Below are 7564 nucleotides of genomic sequence, written 5' to 3'. Positions count from 1 at the left end.
TCTCTGACCATTCCTGTACTCCTTTTAGGAATCAATTCCTATATATCTGCTAGTGACTAACTTAAATCCTACCCCCCCCACACACAGACAAATACTCAGACACAGACACTCACATACAGAGAGAGAGAGAGAGACAGAGAGAGAGAGAGAGAGAGAGATTTAGATCTTTGATTTTATCTGTACAGTGAATTCCCTTCATTACTGCAGAATGGTAATTGTTCTGCAATTTATTGTCTTAGAGAGTTGTCTGGGGGGCATTGAGAGGTTAAGTGATTTTCTGGAGTCACAAAGACAGTATGTATCAGAGCTGGAACTTGAAACCAAGTCTTCCTTCTGGAGGAATAAGGTCTCTAGCCATTACTCTATGGTTCCTCTCTATGTATTATTGTCTATTACAGTTATGTCTGTTAGTGTCTTACTAGGCTGCAAGTGCCAACTAAATCTTAAATCTCCTCAGGCCTAGAACAACACTCTCTACAAGGAGAATTTAATAAATGTTTGTTCATTTGAACTGAATTAAACTTTTTGGGTGCCTACCAGCCAGCAGACGTGATTGGGTTGGGACTAACCAACTCTGTTCCAGATCATTCCAGAGGAGAGTGTGGTCACAGCCTAGGGAATGGCCTCTAGGGGACAGGTCATTATATATTGGAATATATGACTCTAAAGAAGGAGAAGAAATTGAATTCCTTCCTTCACTACTTAGATTATTGCAAACCTCTCTCTATCAGAATAACCTTATCAGCCATGATCATACTCACCCTTTGTAAATACAGGGCCTGTTTATCTGCCTTACCACTGAACCACAGGGATTGTTTGTGCCAAATCTGAAACCAACCAGACCAATCTAACCTGCATGAAACAGGATCCACCTCTAGCAGGCTCAGGGGAAGAATGAGTTAGCTTTAATGCTTGCTTGCTAATTTTCCAGAGCTCAGACAATTGACTTGATTTGTCTTCCATAGAATCATGAAGTCTTAGAATCACCTGATAATGTCTCCCATTTGCATTTCACTTGTCATAAAACAAGAAGAGACCCCAGAGGACCTTGAGTCCAATCACCCATTAGAAGCAGGAATCCATTCTACATCACCCATCCCTGATATTCATGCTTTGCTTCAGCACCTCCAGGGATAAGAAGCACTCTCCATCTTAAATAGGCTTTCTAGTGTTGGACAGCTCCTATTGTTGGCAGTTCTTTATGTTGATCCCAAATCTTCCCAGGGTCTGCCACACATTGGCCCTAGTTCTGCCCTGGAGGCCACAGAGAACAAGTATAATCACTATTCCTTATGGAAAATCTTCAAATAGTTGAATATAGTCGTTGCCTTCCTCACCCTGTCCCTCACCAAGGCTTCTCCTCATCAGGGTAAAAATACCTAGTTCCCCCCCATAGTTCCCCATGTGATATTGTTTCATTATTCACCCTGCATCCCATATTTATAACTTTGAGTTATCTTTGATTCTTCCTTCTCCTTCACATCTCATGCCCACTAAATTAACAAATTCTGTCAATTCCACTTCCTTAAGATCTCTCAAATAGATCCACTTCTTTCTATCACCATTGTAGCTATTCTAAAGAAAGGAATTCATTACCATTTCCTGACTATTGCAATAGCCTCTTAAGAGCTCTTCTGAATCTATTCTCTCTCACTTCAAGTTGGTCTTTTATATGGATACTTATATATAGATCTGATCATGTCACTCCTTAAAAAATCCTCAGAGGCTTCCTATCACCTACAGAGCAAAATTCAAACTACTTTGCCTGGCATTCAACACCTTCCACAACTTGGCACTATCCAGCTTTCCTGGTCATATTACTTCTTTCCACACAAGCTGCACCCCATCCACATTAGAGTACTCCTGCACTGTGTGCCCCACCTCTGTGCTATTGCTTATGGTATTTCCTATATTGCCATGCCTGGAACTGCCTTGTTCACCCACTTTACCCGGTTAATTCTTACTCTTTTATGAAAGAACAACTCATATGTTTTCTCCTCCATGAAACCTTCCCTAATACCTCTTGCTGGTGATAATCTTCCCACTCAGATCATTGTTTTCTACTTCTCTAATGCACTTAACATGGACTATTATATATTGTGGTTACTTGGGTTCATGTCTTATCCCCTTACTAGATGTTATATTCCATGAGAATAGAGACCATATCTTATCTAAATATTGTATCTCCCTAAGTGCCAAGTATTTGTTAAATGAATGAATGATTTCAAAGCTTTCAAGAATGTGGCTCTTAAGCAGACTTTGGGGAAACTACATCCCATTCTCTGCTGAAATTCCAGTAAAGCTCCATCCTCCAAGGACATACCATTAAGCAAATGGAGGTGCTGACCAGGGAAGACATGAAGCTAATCATGTTGCATCAGACATAGGGGATGTGGGGAGGGAAAGAACAATTTCCCCAAGAAAATAGCCACTAATAGGATGTTACCCTGCTCAGTCACTCAGTCAGTTGTGGAGACTTGAGGCAACCCTGAGCTTCCTGAAATCATCTCTAATTATTGTGGCATCTAGCAATCACACCCACCTCCTAGGATCCAGACAGGCACATGTATGGTACAGCTGGTAATTGAACTTAGACCACAGCAAAAGGGAATCTTGATTGCTAAGCATGATTTGGCTCTAAAGAGACTGCAAAGTGTCTTTGCCATCCCTGCCTTTGAGAAACACATTGAGCCTGGGGCTCTCTCCACCTCTCTCTGAAATGGATAGGCCCAATAAGCTCAGGGACAGACCTGTTGGAGGCTGAAATCACCCCACATCCAGAAAGCTTTTATTATACCGAGATGGATTCAATCCTACAGTGGGTGTTGAAGTGACTACTTAATCCTCAAAGTCACCACAGGACACTGTCTCCTGACTTCGCGACATTTCAATTGGATGACAATTAGTCTTTTGCACTCCTTTTAATACCTTTTCCCAATAAGCTATCTTAAAAATTGTCTTGTAAATGCTCATTAGACAAACAAGGAGAGTTTCCTGATCACAAATGGGAAGTTGAGGTAGATAGAGACTGAATAAAAGAAAGATACACAGAGCAAAAATGTGGAAAGAGAGGTGGACAGTGATAGAGAAGCAAAGAAAGACTTGCCCAAGGTAAATAGTAGCTATCAGAATCAGGGTTTGAACCCAAGTCCTTTGGCTCCAGAGTCAGTGCTCTTTCCATTGCACCGAGCTACCATACAATGAGGAGAAAGAAGGGGTTTAGTTTTTCAGTGTCACCCTGACAAAGGGGAGAAAATATCAAAAGGCTTCTGTTAGATTGTGAGCTCTTTGAAACCAGGGACTGTCTTTTGCCTCTTTTTTCATCCCTAGAACTTAGCACAGTACCTAGTACATAGTAAGTCCTTAATAAATGTTTATTGACTATTGACTGTTTTCTCCCCATTCAGCTTTCATCATGACACCAGTATTTCTTCTGTGCATTTGTGTACCAGAAAACAATTTCCTTGTACCTATAGGTATACCCCTCCACCCCAGGTTTTCAGGGTTCTTTTAGCTGTGGAAGGTCCCTCCCATTGAGGTGCTTAGCATAACATTTACAAAACCATGTCCTCAGGCACTTTTCCCATTTCTCCCAAATAACAGCTAATTTTCAATAAATTTGTCCCTGCCAATCTATAAATGGGAGCCTAAGATTTAATTTCTCATAAGTTATAGATCAGAATCTTAACATTATCCTTCTGCAGGTAATCTCTCAATCCAAAGACATAACTCCTTTATGGGAAATCTAAGATGCTATGGTAGGCAGATGGGAGAGATTTGTTATAGAGTAAGGGGAGACATGAAAGGTTTGAGGATGGATGAAAAACTTTGGAAGAGCCACTGTGGGATAATGAATTGATAAGACAGGTATAGCAGGCTTGCCTAGCAGCAGTAAGGGCCCAGTTAAGGTTGCAGATCTAGTCAGAACTGCTGCACGATTTTGTCTATCTACATTCAGCAGCATGCGTATAAGAGTAAAATGGTGGGAATAATCCAAGGCCAAGACTTGGGAGGGCATATGTTGTAGGGTCGAATGTTGCAGGGGCTAGGGATTCTAGAGAGGAGGACAGTGTATTGGTTCAGTGTATTGGACAGTTGAATCGGTTCACTAAGGGGTCAAGATGGGGAAAAGAGAATGTCTAGTTCAGATACTTACTAGCTGTGTGACTCTGGGCAAGTCATTTAACCTTGTTTGCCTCAGTTTCCTCATCAAATGAGCTGGAGAAGGAAATGACAAACCACTCCAGTAGCTTTGCCAAGAAAACCCCAAATGGGGCCACGAAGAGTTGGACAAAACTGAAGTGACTGAACAACAGTTATGGGGAGATGGCCTGGGAGAAGGGGTCACAGTATTGAAGGTACAGACAACTGTTAGGGTTTTGTAACAGAAGGAGGTGAAATTAGATTATGGTCAGATGAGGGGATTTTGGAATTCTTGAATGTGGAGGTGGTACATTATTAGTATGTGGTGGCAAGATCAAGGGTCTTCAGTGGTGGGATTCAGCCAGTTCTCATCAGTTCAGAAGAACTGGTACCTAATTTTAGGTTGAGTTCAGTAAGCCAATTGTTAGCGGGGCGGGGCCTGCACCCACAACATCAGCAGAGGCAGTGATGCCTCGGTTTAGTTCTGTGGAGAACGGTTGTTAATTTATTTGAATCCCACCACTAGATGATCATCTTTGTATATGGCTGAGGTGGGGTGAAAGAGTAGCCCATGGGAAGCCAGTAGGTTGAGGACTGAGTGATTAAGGTGTTTGAGGACAAGTCAATATATATGTTGAAGTACTTTAATATAAGGGCAGGAGTTAAGGAGGAGAGAAAAATAATGAGTCAGGTACAGACCTCATTGAAGAAGGAAGGAGAGTAACCTGGAGGTCTGTAGACAAAAGATACCAGGATTTGGATTTCATGGTCCAAGTGAATAGGATGCATATCAAAGGAGGAGAGACTATTGAGTGATGAAGGTAGGGGGAGAACCTGGAAGTAGTAATGAGGAGCAAAGCATAGCCCAATTCCCTGTTTCCACCAGTGAGTGAAGGTGCAGCCAGTACTGGGAAGGATGATCAGGGATGCTGTGTCATCTGGGGAGAGCCAGGTTTCAGTAAGAGCTAGTAGATGGAAGAAGTGGCAGAGGAAAAGATTTAGGTTGAAGGGAAGTTTGTTGCCTATAGAACAAGGCAAAGCGGAAAGGCTGGGTTGTACTTGGTTGAAATTTTAAGGTGGGAAGGTTGAGGGGGATAGAAATAAAGAATTAGGTGGGTGTGGAGAATGGGGTGTGGATGATGACCTGAAGGGGTTCAGAGTCACTAGGTGTGAGACTGTTTGTCATTGAGTGAAAGGTACCACTCCTCTTCCCAAAGGAGGTTGGAGATTAGGCTGAAGGCAAATGCAGTATGAGATGAGAGGCACATAGTCAGGCAGATGGCCTGGGTTCAAATCACAGCCTCTAAAATACACTAGTTCTGTGATCATGGGCAAATTATTTATCTCTTTAAACTAAAGTTTCCTCATCTGTAAAATGTATATATTAAGATCTCTAGTATCTATCTCACAGGAATATTGTGAGACCATCTATATACCTAAATACACACACACATCTTTGCAAATGTTAAAGGACTATAAAAGTACTGGTTATTATTTTTGTTATTGACTTGCGAGTGTGGAGAGAACTAGAAAGGCATCTGACCTGTGAGCTGCGTTTAGTAAAGAAAGTTCTATTAAGGGCCCTTTGGAACATGGTTTCTTATCCTTGGGAGGTGGGGTCAGGGATCGATGTATGACCGAGGTTAGAGTTCCATCTTTATCTGACGTGTGAGGGAAATGTCAGTCTGTGGCAAGAATTAGACTGGGATGGGGCCAGAGATCGGGACATGGTCAGGTAAAGACTTCCAGGAGCAAAATGATCCCTATGAGAAAGGATCCTTTAAATTAACTCAAGTATTAATGGGACTCTTGAACAAAAACATTTGAGGAACTCTGATGCAGACAATATTTTTTGCTTCTTTTCTTGACACCATATTCTTTTTTTACTTCCTCCTCCTCTAGAAGAATGGATTCAATGCACATTTGACCCAAGATCTGTATCTCTGTGGCTTGGAACTGTCTATATCTTTATAGATAGGAGGGGAATGAAAACAGAAGCACCAAGAAAGCCTTGTGAATACAAAAGAACCCTGGCTAAATCAATGGACAGGGGCCAGTTCTGCTCTGGGAGATGTGTTATTAGTTCACAGAAGCAGAGAGAAATGTGGGAGATAGGCCTTGTTAGCCTGGAGTCTAAGTCAATCAGCAGGGCAGGAGCTGAGTGAGGTGGCCACCTAGGAAAAAGGAACACTTAGGTGTGAACTTGTCCTTTAGGGTCCTGGGTGGCCCAACAGGGTGAAGGCACCTCTCTTCTCTAGTATTTTTTAACTTGTGTTCATGGTAGAGGATGAGTTAGTATTACATGGCTAGGTAAGAGAATGAACCTCCTGCCTTCTCCCAGTAGCCACTTTTACTGTTGAGGAGGAAATTAAATTCAATTAAATGTTTCTTTAGTGCCTAAAGCTACTAGCTAGCCCTTGAACTAGGACCACAAAGGTGACATAAGATACATTTCCTTTCCTCAGAGAGTTTACAGTTTAATACGCGTCAAAAGGGCATACTCACTAAGTTCCAGTTTTCTATCATCTATTAGTTGATCGGCTGCTAGATCTGGAGTCAGGAAGACCTGAGTTCAACTCTCACCTCTAAACTGAGTGACCATGAGCAAGTTGATTGACCTTTCTGAGCCTCAGTTTGCGTATCTGTGAAATCGAGATAAGACCTCTAGCACCTACCTCACAGGGTAACAGGAGTAACAGCCTGAAGCTCAAGTGAGATGTGTGTAGCCTTTATAATTTCTTGAGGACCTTATTACAGCACCCCTAAAATTGATTAAGTGGGTCTACATTTCCCCCTTAGGATTCCAGAGGTATCCCTGTTGGCAACCCAAGTAGGGAGAGTAAGCCATTGAATCTAGTTCTCAATCTGTGTGTGTGTGTGTGTGTGTGTGTGTGTGTGTGTGTGTGTGTGTGTGTGTGTGAGACCCACTCTCCTTACCTCCCTCTGCCTTCTCTCTGTCTCCCTGTCTCTATGCCTCTCTGTCTCTCTTCATTTGTCTGTCTCTGTCTCCATCTCTCTCTGTATCTCTGTCTCTCTCTGTTCCTCTATCTCTGTCTCCCTCTCCCTTTCCCTCTCTTTGTCACTCTCTTTCTCTGTTTCTTTCTTACTACCTAGAGGCTTACGATAGTCCTTACCTCCTCCCTAGAATGCAGTCAGGCAGGAGGGGTTAAAAAAAAGAGAGACTTGCTTTGACTAATTAGTGCTTTTTTAATACACACCCAGTTATGGCCAATCAAAAGTCCTTTTTATTACTAAAGTTAATCAGACAGGAAACAGCTATAGAATAATTACATTCAGAGAATAGCATGCTTTGAAGTGGAGAGTAGGCCCCTGTATTGTCATCCTACACTTTTTGAAATAGAATCACCAAGCCTCCCTATGGGCTTTGGCAGCAGACAGATCAAGTTGTGAATACTCTATG

The sequence above is a fragment of the Trichosurus vulpecula genome, chromosome 3 (genome assembly GCF_011100635.1).
Source record: "Trichosurus vulpecula isolate mTriVul1 chromosome 3, mTriVul1.pri, whole genome shotgun sequence".
In the NCBI taxonomy this organism is placed as follows: Eukaryota; Metazoa; Chordata; class Mammalia; order Diprotodontia; family Phalangeridae; genus Trichosurus; species Trichosurus vulpecula.
Note: the sequence above shows the minus strand (reverse complement) of the source record.